The sequence below is a fragment of the Delphinus delphis genome, chromosome 4 (genome assembly GCF_949987515.2).
Source record: "Delphinus delphis chromosome 4, mDelDel1.2, whole genome shotgun sequence".
NCBI lineage: Eukaryota > Metazoa > Chordata > Mammalia > Artiodactyla > Delphinidae > Delphinus > Delphinus delphis.
In genome coordinates, this window is record NC_082686.1 from 103,924,913 (window position 1) to 103,937,813 (window position 12,901).

Genomic DNA, 12,901 nt, shown 5'->3' on the forward strand with positions numbered 1-12,901 from the left:
CTGCAGGTACATTAGGTACTCAGAAGGTGAAGTAGCCCAGTCAGCCCCATTGGAGGAAGCTGATGTTGAACCTATGCATAATCTCCTTCCCTGCTGCTACAGAGCCTTTAAAAATGACCAAACAGATGCCTGGAGAAAGGCCATTTTGTCCGCCTAATTATTGAGAACCTTCTCTGTAGGAGTCCTTGATAAGAATCCACATGGGACACAGTTATTCTCATACTCTGGGCAGAATCTAAAGATGTCCATTCATGCACTTCCTTCCTCAAATCTCCTCGTCACAACTTTCAATCTTGTTTTTTCCATGACCTGACTTAGCTCATGAATCAATATAGATCCATACCTCAGAACATCTCCTTCCATACAAAATGGACCACGAGATGTTCCTTGTAAAACTCACACATCTGCATCTGCTCGGCAGAAAGAAGCTTGTTACCTGAGAAAATCTTGATGATGATTTCTTTTTCCCTGTGAAGGGGAGGCAAGGTCATCTGCTAAAAGTGAGGAAGAAAGTGACAGAATCAGAGATATGAGGAATTCAAAAGTTTTAAAATAGGGAGAGAGCCATTTGGAAAACAAAGAAACGATTTGGGAGCAGTTTTGAAGGTGTCAAATTACATAGTTATGTGATTTTTCTCCAGAAGCCCTACTGTAAGCCACTGAGAAGCAAAAACCACCACAGTGGACAGGTACAACATGTTTACTGAAACTTCAAGACTATCCATTCACCTGTGTTTAAATAGAATTCCTGGGACTTCCCTGGCGGTTCAGTGGTTAGGACTCTGAACTTCCACTGCAGGGGGCAGGGGTTCACTCCCTGGTCGAGGAACTAAGATACCGCAAGCCGCTCAGCGCAGCCCAAAAATAAAAGTAAAAGTAAAAAATAAATAAATAGAATTCCTAGTTCACAAAATCAATTTACCAGTTCTGACTAAATCAGGGTTATTATTTACATATTAGCTTTTTAATAGCAGCTTTTGTCGATTAAGGCATAAGAGTAACGTATAAAAATTATTTTTCCAAATAAGGATTATTTGGAATAATCATCTTTTAAAATCTGTAAAATCAATTGATAACAATTGTTGCCTCTGGGAAGGGGAATTAGGTGACTGAAAGATGAGAGGGAAAAGAGATTTACTTATCCCTTTGTAGCTTTTTTTTAAAAAAAACAAGACATTCCCGAGAAATCATTGCTTTCCTGGAATACTTTGTCTTTTTAAGTCTTTTCTTTCCTCCTGGTAGTTCAGAGACTTCTAATGTTGATTTAGAGGTGAATAAAAGCGAAGGAAGGGCCGGTGCTGTGTGTTGGGCCATAACCCTCCACGATCCACCGGGGCTTCATCTCACCCGGACAACAGCCATTTGCTCATCCCTGCCTGTCTGTCTATAAACAACAAGAATTTGAATAATTGCATGTTATTTACTTGTTTCTCTGTAAGAAGGACCTGGAGATGTGTATAATCAAGGATTTCTGAGAAGGGCTTGAAGCTGAGAATTACAAAGAACAATCTTCATTTAGGCTATTTCAAAATATTAAAATCAATAGATGAGCAAAGAAATAAAAACTGCAGGGGCTCCCCTGGTGGCACGGTGGTTAAGAATCCGCCTGTCAATGCAGGGGACACGATTTCTAGCCCTGGTCCGGGAAGATCCCACATGCCGCAGAGCAACTAAGCCCGTGTGCCACAACTACTGAGCCCACGAGCCACAACTACTGAAGCCCACACGCCTAGAGCCTGTGCTCCGCAACAAGAGAAGCCACCGCAATGAGGAGCCCACGCACCACAACGGAGAGTAGCCCCCACTCGCCACAACTAGAGAAAGCCTGCGCACAGCAACGAAGGTCCAATGCAGCCACAAATAAATAAATAAATAGATAAAAATTAAAAAAAAAAAGAAATAAAAAATGCAAAAACTTCAATGAACTTAGAGGTTGCCAAAATCTAGCTCTGAGCTTCCTGGAGGCCAGAGCAAAAAAAGAAATACTTTTTCATTTTTTTAATGAAGTATAGTTGATTTACAATGTTGTGTTCATTTTAGGTGTACAGCAAAGTGATTCCATTTATATATATATGTATATATATATATATTCCATTTATATATATAATATATATATATTCTTTTTCAGATTCTTTTCCATTATAGGTTATTACAAGATATTGAAATAGTTCCCTGTGCTATACAGTAGGTCCTTGTTGTTTATCTATTTTGTATATAGTAGTTTGTGTCTGATAATCCCAAACTCCTAATATATCCCTCCCCCCTTCCCCTTCTGTGACCATAAGTTGTTTTCTATGTCTGTGAGTCTGTTTCTGTTTTATAAATAAGTTCATTTGTACCATTTTTAGATTCCACATATAGGTGATATCATGTGGTGTTTGTCTTTCTCAGTCTAACTTGCTTCACTTAGTATGGTAGTCTCTATGTCCATCCACGTTGCTGCAAATGGCATTATTTTGTTCATTTTTGTGGCTGAGTGGTGTTCTATTGTGTGTATGTGCCGCATCTTTTTTGTCCATTCATCTGTCGTTGGACATTTGGGTTGCTTCTATGTCTTGACTGTTGTGAATGGTGCTGCTATGAACATGGGGGTGTATGTATCTTTTCAAATTAGAGTTTTCTCCAGATATGTGCCCAGGGGTGGGATCACTGGATCATATGGTAGCTCTACTTTTGGTTTTTTGGGGAACCTCCATGCTGTTTCCCATAGTGGCTGTACCAATTTACATTCCCAGAGAAATAATTTTTGTATTTAATTTGCATTTGGAATAAAATGGAAGATGGCTGTTTTTGCAAAAAAAAGAAATTCTTTTTTTTTTTTTAATATTTATTTAGCTGCGCTCGGTCTTAGTGGCTGCGTGCTGGATCTTCGTTGGGGCATGCGGGATCTTTTTTAGTTGCGGCATGCGGGATCTAGTTCCCTGACCAGGGATCAAACCTGGGCCCTCTGCATTGGGAGCATGGAGTCTTAACCACTGGGCCACCAAGGAAGTCCCTTCCTTTGCAGCTTTTGAATTTATACCAATTCATAAAAATACCTCTATAGTCCCTCAGTATGTCCAGCCTCACCAGATACAAGTACAGTTCTCTAGAGGGCTGGATTTTCATCGGAGACTTGACTGGGAAAAGATCTGCTTCTACACTTACATGGTTGTTAGCGGCATCCAGTTCCGCTCCGGATGTCAGACTGAGATCCTCAATTGCTTGCTAGCTGTTGGCTGGAGACTGCCCTCATTTCCTTGCTACGTGGTCCTCTCCTTAGGGAAACTCACAACACAGCATCTTGCTTCTTTAAAGCCAGCAAGAGAAAGTCTCAGCAAGACGGATATTATAATCTTAGTAGTAATCACATCCATGTAACCAAGTACATCCCATCACCTTTGCTGCGTTCTATTGATTAGATGCAAGTCATAGGTCCCACCCACACTCACAGGAAAGGGATTGCACAAGGACATGAATAGCAGGAGGTAGAGATCATGGGGCCACCTTAGAGTCTGTCCTATATCACAGAACATGGCTTCAGGATAAAAACTAGGGGGAGGTGTCACAGGGGTGCCCAAGGGATCTGTTAGGACCATTTTAGTGAATATTTTTCAAATGACCTGGAAGAGAGGAAAAATAACAAAATTTGCCAGTTTTCCAATGGAAATAACTTTCTAGAGAGTGAGATGTCATGACATTGGGAATAAGGAAAGACTGGTCAATGGAAATCACAAGCAACAACGGTAGCAGCATCACTGGCAAGCAACATGGGGACTTACATCTGAGAACCGTGACACAGAAGCAATAATGGAAACAGTCTAGTGGAGTCTATCAGCAAGACAAGGTGCCTGCCTTAAGGAGTGTCAGGTAGTGCTGCCCCAAGAGGTCAGCAGTGGTGGAGGAAAACATGCTGGTCAACGCCACAGCAGGACAGCAATGAGGGTGTGGTGAAGATTCTTTTCTCAGAGATTGAAGGGAATTCCCTGGCAGTCCAGTGGTTAGGACTCCACACTTTCACCGTCAAGGGCACGGGTGAGAGACTCTGATTGCTTTAAAAGAGAGAGAAAGAGAAAAAAACATTTGTATTCCATTTACTTCAGGCGTATTTGTCATGGGCAAAAACTAAGTAGGTCATAGTATATGGTGGTCAATGCTCAGAAAAGATAACCAACTGATTAATTTCTTACAGACCAAATTAATTAAAAATGCACTTTAATATCAAAAATCCCATAATCTAAAGCTAAACTATATTGTGTTTTATGAGTATTTGCCCTCATTTGTGTTCAAAAAATATTTATTGGGCAGTTATTATGCTAGGAAATGCTCTAGATGCTTGGAATACAATGTGAACAAAGACAAGTGAGGTCTCTGCTCTCATGGGGCCTATAATAGTGGGAAAGATGAGCATTGAATGAATAGTTACACAAATAGCCATATAACTATTACTGATGACTGCTATAAATGGCAAGAATAGAGTGCTTTGAGAAAAATATAACACGGAGATACAATCTGGCCTGTAGGATCAGGATTGAAGGAAAAGTGACATTCAAACTAAGACCCGAATGATGGGTTTCCCTTGCAAGAGGAGAAAGAGCAGGACAGCAGAGGAAACAACATGTAAGAAGACCCTGGGAGGGAAGGAGTTGAGATGTACTAGAGGACGAGGGAGGCCAGTATGGCTGGGACATGGTGACTAGAGCTCAAAATGACAGTAGCATCATGTAGCACCTGGACAGTAAGCATTTTAAAATTTTATCTTAAGGGCAACAAGAAGCCACTGAAAGATTTTGCAAGCCAAAAAAATGACTGCTATGGTCTGAATGTTTGTGTCCCTCCTCAAATTCATATGTTGAATCCTAACCCCCAAAGATCATGGTGTTAGGAGGTAGAGACTTTAGGAGGTGATTAGATCATGAGGGCTGAGCCAACATGAATGGAATTAGTGCTCTTATAAAAGAGGCTCCAGAGAGATCTTTAGCCCTTCAACAATGTGAGGACACAGCAAGCAGTAGTCCACCCACACTGAATCTGCTGGAGCCTTGATTTTGGACTTCCCAGCCCCCAGAACTGTGAGCAATAAATTTCTGTTGTTTATAAGCTACCGGTCTGTGGTATTTTGTTCTAGCAGCCGTAACAGACTAAGAAAAATGCCATAACATGATCTCCCTTTAAACTGTCACTCTCATAGCTATTGAAGATTGGACTGGAGAAGGGGCAAGTGTGAACACAGAGTGGCCAGTGAGAAAGCTTTTCGGTTGTCCAGAGAGATACAACAGTGGCTTGGACCAGGGCAATGACAATGCAGATGGAGAGAAGTGGACAAATTCAACACATATTTTGAAGGTAGAAAGATCACTTATTGGACGTGAAGTACCCTTCACAGGGAGATGGAGTTTTCAAGCATGACAACCATGTTTCAGGCATGAGCAACTGGGTGGACAAAGTTACCATTTACTGATAAAAGGAACGCCAAGATGTGCATAGATTTGGGGAGAAGTTGAAAAGGCTTCCGTTAAAAGATATGAGATGGGGCTTCCCTGGTGGCGCAGTGGTTGAGAGTCCGCCTGCCGATGCAGGGCACACGGGTTCGTGCCCCAGTCCGGGAAGAGCCCACATGCCGCGGAGCAGCTGGGCCCGTGAGCCATGGCCGCTGAGCCTGCGCGTCCGGAGCCTGTGCTCCGCAACGGGAGAGGCCACAACAGTGAGAGGCCCGCGTACCGCAAAAAAAAAAAAAAAAAAAAAATGAGATGTTCCCTTCACCAATGGTAGTAATAATACTAATAATAATAAGATTGTAATGATTAGGTAAGAACTGAGCCACATGATTTTTCCTTTTCAAAATAAAATATGCCTTAAGAGTTAGGAGGTAGAATATTTATATGCTGCAGAAGCAGACCAGGATGTTACAGAACAACCTTTGGATTTTGAACAACTTATTTCTGAATGGAAATGCTAATGACATTATCTTAGGTTGGCAATATCCCATAATCAACTCTAGCAAGTTAGTTCTAAGCAGACTGAGCACCCCCCAGTTGACCAATCTTACCCTTGCTGATATAGTAGCTCCCAGAAAGTAAAACCTTTGGAACTAGGACCAAACAGCTCTTTCAGAGTTTGTAGAACACAAATTAAAATCATGAATGACCAAACATTTCTCTTCTGAATATAAGAGAACATTTCTGAGCTCTCGTCCAACTACCTGAGGATAGCAGGAGACCGTTTCTCTAAGTGAGAATAAAGCTTATTCTGCCAGCATTATTATAATGTGTCACTGCCAAGTGATGCCCATATTGTGAAAGTATTTTCTGTGTTAACATTTCAAAAAATTGATTTGTTCAAGTGTGTTTTGCTTTTCCATGTTGGTTGGCCTGTCAAGTCAAACATTGTGAGGTTGCTAGAAACAGCACTGTGTCTTATTCAACTTTGAGCCATAGATGATGTTCAATGAATGTTTGCTGGGTAAAGAAATGAATGTTTATTGTGTGGAATGTAAAAAAAATGCAGAAATATGATAAGTGAATTCAATATAGATAAGTGTTAAGATAAATGCATTGGAAGAAAATAGCTCAGATTGCACTAATGAAATACTAGGTTCTGAGCTATCAAAATACAACCAAAAAAAAAAAATCTAGAACATAAATAACTGGTTTATGGAAAATATCTATTCTGTGTTTCTCTAGGATAGCAGCTTAAAGCAATGAACTGTAAACAGAAACTCCATTCACCATGATTTTAGAAATGTAGTATTCGGATATCAAAAACAGGCATTGACCATAAAGAGACAATTTTTTATGTGAAAAAAAATCAGACAGCAGTGCATACAAAGTTTCACACTTACAACTGGTTTATAAAAATAGAAAGTGGACTTATTTTGTAATACATCTGTCTCTTTGGAAACTTCTGTCAAGATAATAATTACTTTAAACAGTCATTCGAATTCTGTGATATTGAGGGAGGAAGAATATTTCATAAAATATAAATTAGAAGGAATTGGTTCAAATCTCTGATGAATGATTCACTTATAACCATTTGTTTCCATAGTTTGGTTTCTTTAGCATGGTTAAATTGTAACCTACCTGGTACCTATTCAGTGATCCACAACAGAGCACTCTAATTTTTATTGTGCAATCATTTATAAACCTTGGATTGTAGCCACTTTACATGTAAACACCACCAATGATGACTCTTAGGAAACCAGTGCTATGTGGTTCTTTCCAACAGTGCTGAAGCTATAGCCCAACATGGTTTTTTTTTGGTCCTTAAAGACTAAGATTGAGTCACAAAAGGATTAATTCACCACCTGCTCTTCAACTTTAGCTTCAGAAACTGTTGTGTTTTTCAAAGAGAAACGAAGATTGGGGAGCAGATCTGGGAGGAAGATTTGGTTTATTACTGGATAAACTAACGTTTGATTTTCTTTGCATATTTTTACCACATGCATGTATTATCTTACGATAACCGCAAAGCCACATTTTTTTTCAAGTTAGCTACCTTTTAAAAAACTACGTAAGTAATAGTTGTTGTTGTTCAATCTCTGCTTTCCCCAAAGTTCCATAGAACTTACTGATATTCTTACTATAAAATTCTCTATTATATTATGTAAAAAACAAAGCTGAACCTCTACATAGTCAATCGGAGCAAGTTAATTCTCTGTATTCCCAGGATCATGATACCAAAAATAAACTGAACTCTTCAAAATTCAAGGCTCTTTTAAGCAAATGTTTTGATCCCAATCCCAACAACTCTTTGTTGAAGCTGCTCATAGGAAATGAAACGAGCTGAGATGAATTGAGTTGGATTGTCTTTTATTTCTTAACCTCAAGCTCCAATCAACGTGCTGTAAGCAGAGGAAATGCATTTAAAAAAAAAAAGACTGAGAATCTGGACAAGTATTGACGGGATTCAGTCACTGGGTAAGAAAGGACTGGCTGGCTGTGTCAGTCACTGACGTTAAGGTGATAGGAAGCAAAGCAAGTTGAAGTCACCTGGGGTCCAGGGTCCAAATTCACCCTGGAAATGAGCCCCAGATAAATTAGCTAATGTTATCTGTGCTCATCTGTGGCTCAGTTGTATTAGTAAGTTAACTTATTAAAGAATAGTGGGCAAAGAGACCTAGATCACCTCCATTTCCTTTCTTGGTGAGGTAGGCCCACTTAGGGCTCCAAAGTTCAAGTCCGCAATTGCTTTGGAGAAGTCAAAATCAGAACCTAGGGCTTCTCTGTTCACCAAAATCGGGTTTAAAAAAAAATGTTTTCTTTCTCCTTCAGCTCTATGTTGGTTCAAAAATATGGAACCAGTTATGGAGAAAAATACTTTGCTGACAAAGCCATCCTTTTTCCTTTAAGACTTTTCAACATTCATCTAGCCTGATGTTTTTGTGCAAAAAAAAAAAAAAAAAAAATTAGGCATTAGGAAGGTTTTCCAGGATGATCTACACTAAAATACACAGCCTTTGCACATAGTCCAAATTTCTCTCTAATTAGCCTTAAGATTTCATATTTGTGGTTTTCAGCGAAGGTGGGACAGGCTTGACCTGTGTACTATAGTTTAGAAAATATACCACGGTGATTTGAATATATCAAGTCGGTACCTATCCAACTCTAGTGGACACATTCACACACAAGCACAAAAGCCAGGGTCTCTGTCAGTACATCTCAGATTTTATCCCATTGCATTCCAGTGCCTTCTCACAGTAGAACAACTCATCCATCAACTGAACAGATTTTATCAAGCTTAATTTTCTTGGCAAGCTTAGTTTTCTTGGATTGTATTAGGAAAACAGTAGTCATATTCAATACACTTTTTAAAATTACACATGCTGTCCCATCATGAGAATAATTGTTCTGAGTTTACCATTCAATTCCTCTGCTAACACACCCTTTCCTTAAGTATATTCCTCACACCTTTATGATGGCAAAATTACAAATTCATAATAATGCAATGTGACATTACAAAAGATTGCTCTAATACATTTTGGGTGAGTTTCTACATAAATATAATGTCTCCATAATATATTGTGACATTTGCTGCCACTTGTTAAATTCACTTTTATGGTTTTGGCTTCCAAAAAAATTGTATTCGCTTTTCACGAAAATCCCACGTAATAAGGCACCACAGAATTTGGATTGAAACTATAGGGTCTGAGATTTAAATGATAATTCTCTACTGAATCAGCCACAAAATTATAAAGTGAAATTTTCATAGTTTATTTAAAGTAATCATCTTTATTAAAATCATTCGACACTTATTATTTTAAATTATTTCAAAGCCACTTTGAAAAGTACAGTCGGCACTTGAATAACACTGGGGGTAAAGAGTGCCAACTCTCTGCAAAGTTGAAAACCTGCGTATAGTCAGCCCTCCATTTAATTCGTTCCTCTGTATCCGCAGTTGTGCATTCTCCAACTGAACAAACTATGATGGGGTAGTACTGTACTATTTACTATTGAAAAAACTCCGTGTATAAATGGACCCATGAAGTTCAAACCCATGTTGTTGAAGGGTCAATTGTAAAGAAATTCCACACCTTTATTAATAAACCTGCCACGGGAAGTCTGTGGTGTGATCCTCAATGCACGAACCCTGGAGCCAGGCTGTAGAGTGGGAACCTAACTTCTGCTATTTTAATTTCTATTTTTTTCTTGAGTTCTATCACTTCCATTTTGAATTCTAATTTATTTTGCTCTTTTATTTCTTATATATGTATTTTTTAATGTATTTTACCTCATTTTGGAATAATATAGTATTTCAGATCTGCTTATTGAGTATGTCTTTCTGACGTGCTTTTAATGTCTGCATGAATGTTATTTTACTCCTTATTCTTTTTCTTTATAATAACTTTGTATAGCATCAGATCTTGATATTTTCTTGTTGCTCATTTTTATATGAATTTAGTTTTATTGAATTTTAAGAAGAAAGCTTTGTTCAGATAACTTTTATAACTTTGTTCAAAATAGGGCAGCTTGCTTTCAGATGTTTCCTGATTGTTCTCCTTTCCCACATTAGTCTAGACCTTTTTTTCCTTTTTTTTTTAATTGAAGTACAGTTGATTTATAATACTGTGTTAGTTTCAGGTGTACAGTAAAGTGATTTAGTTATATATATATATTTCAGATTATTTTCCATTATAGTTTATTACAAGATATTGAATATATTTCCCTGTGCTATACAGTAAATCCTTGTTGCTTATCTATTTTATGTATAGTAGTTTGTATCTGTTAATGCCAAATTCCTAATTGATCCCTCCTCCCACTTTCCCCTTCGGTAACCGTATGTTTGTTTTCTATGTCTGTGAGTCTGTTTCTGTTTTGCATATATATTCATTTGTATTATTCTCTAGATTCCACAAATATGTGATATCATAGAGTATTTGTCTTTTTCTGACTTACTTCAGTAAGTATAATAATCCCCAGGTCCATCCACATTGCTGCAAATGGCAAAATTTCATTCTTCTTTATGGCTGATAGTCCATTGTATGTATATATACACCACATCTTCTTAAGCCAGTCATCTGTTAAGGGGCACTTGGGTTGCTTCCATGTCTTGGCTATTGTAAATAGTGCTGCTATGAACATTGGGATACATGTATCTTTTCAAATTAGAGTTTTCATTTTTTTTCTGGATGTATACCCAAGAGGGGAATTGCGGGATCATATGATAGCTCTATTATCAGTTTTTTAAGGAAACTCCATACTGTTTTCCATAGTGACTGCACCAATTTACTTTCCCACCGACAGTGTAAGAGGGTTCCCTTTTCTCCACACACTCTTCAGCATTTATTATTTGTAGACTTTTTGATGATGGCCATTCTGACCAGTGTGAAGTGACACCTCATTGTGGTTTTGATTTGCATTTCTCTAATAGTTAGACATGTGGAGCATCTTTTCATGTGCCTGTTGGCCATCGGTATGTCTTCTTTGGAGAAATGTCTATTTAGGTCTTCTGCCCATTTTTTGATTGGGTTGTTTGTTTTTTTGATATTGAGTTGTATGAGATGTTTGTATATTTTGGATATTAGCCCCTTGTCGGTTGCATCATTTGCAAATGTTTTCTCCCATTCAGTAGGTTGTCTTTGTTTTGTTGATGATTTCCTTTGCTGTGCAAAAGCTTTTAAGTTTGATTCGGTTCCATTCATTTATTTTTGTTTTTATTTCTTTTGCCTTGGGAGACTGACCTAAGAAAATATTGCTACAATTTATGTCAGAGAATATTTTGCCTATGTTCTTTACTAGGAGTTTTATGGTGTCATGTCTTATATTTAGCGGACTTTCTCTTTCTTGACTGTGCCTGTCCTGCTAGATTTTTTTTTTTTTTTTTTCCGGTACACGGGCCTCTCACTGTTGTGGCCTCTCCCGTTGCAGAGCACAGGCTCTGGACACGCAGGCTCAGCGGCCATGGCTCACGGGCCTAGCTGGCCCGCGGCATGTGGGATCCTCCTGGACCGGGGCACGAACCCATGTCCCCTGCATCGGCAGGCGGACTCTCAACCACTGCGCCACCGGGGAAGCCCCTCCTAGATTTTGATTATGCTTCCAATCATTTATGTTCAGTGTGAAGCCCCAGCCTTGAGGCAAAACTAATGCGTCAGGTTTTTTGTTTTTGTTTATTTATTTATTTATTTATGGTTGCGTTGGCCTTCGTTGCTGTGCGCGGGCTTCTCATCACGGTGGCGTCTCTTGTTGTGGAGCATGGGCTCTAGGCACGCGGGCTTCAGTAGTTGTGGCACGCAGGCTCAGTAGTTGTGGCTCATGGGCTCTAGAGCACAGGCTCAGTAGTTGTGGTGCACGGGCTTAGTTGCTCTGTGGCATGTGGGATCTTCCCAGACCAGGGCTCAAACCTGTGTCCCCTGCATTGGCAGGTGGATTCTTAACCACTGCGCCACCAGGGAAGCCCCTAATGGGTCAGTTTTGAGAATTAATGGGATTACAACACTCTGGCCTGTGGGCCTTACCTTGATATCCTCAGTTTCCTAGCCACCTACTAGCTGTGTGACCTTGGACAAAAATTGCTGTACCTTTCTATGCCTCCATTTCTCCTTTCATAAGATGAAAAAAGTAATAGGATGATCAGTTTTCATTCAAGGTGGTTAACACATTGACACCCAGGGATCACTTTTTGAATGTTTGGTTAATAAGTAAAATATCTATTTGCTCCTTCTTTATGAACTCATCTTTAAGTTGTAGAAGATCTGAGGTCATCCGATCACAACTATCCAAAAGCCCCAGTGCTTCAAGGAGTCTATTCATGGTCTAGCCATAGTTAAAGCTTTAATTTACCCACCCAACATACCTCACACCATTTTGGTTATTAATAAAAGATTCAAGAGAAAGGAAAACTGCTCAATGTCATCCTACTAAGGACACAAATGCCCTTACTTTGGTGTTGAGTCATTTCTTGTTACATTTTTTTCATTTTTTTCTTCCCTAGGCTCTCTAGAAACTTGAAGGTAACTTTATTTGTATATAATCAAATAGGACTTCTCAACACCTGGTACTTGAGCAAAAGGGGCAAACGATCTTTTTAGAATGGCCCTGGAAAACCTTTTCTTAAAAGTCCAGAGCATTTTTTTAGATGTTTCTGAAGCTTTCATTTTTTATAGCTTACGATTTACTGCTGAAAATTTGTATGATCTATAGTAAGACTGTGCCATTTCTTTAACCTATTGGATCGTATGTTTTCCCTTTTAAGCAATGTTGTTTTAAAACTTATGAATACAAAAAAGGCTAATCAACCAGATTTTTGGAATTCAGGTTGCCAAAAAGCATTTTTCTACATCAACCTAGGATTTATCTACAAAAATATGACCCCAGAAAAGGGTGTGTGGAGGAACTCATGACAGCTAAATGTAATGTGTGGTCCTGGTTTGAATCCTGGACCAGAAAAAATGTTTTCTTCTTTTTCTATAATTATTGGGAATTGA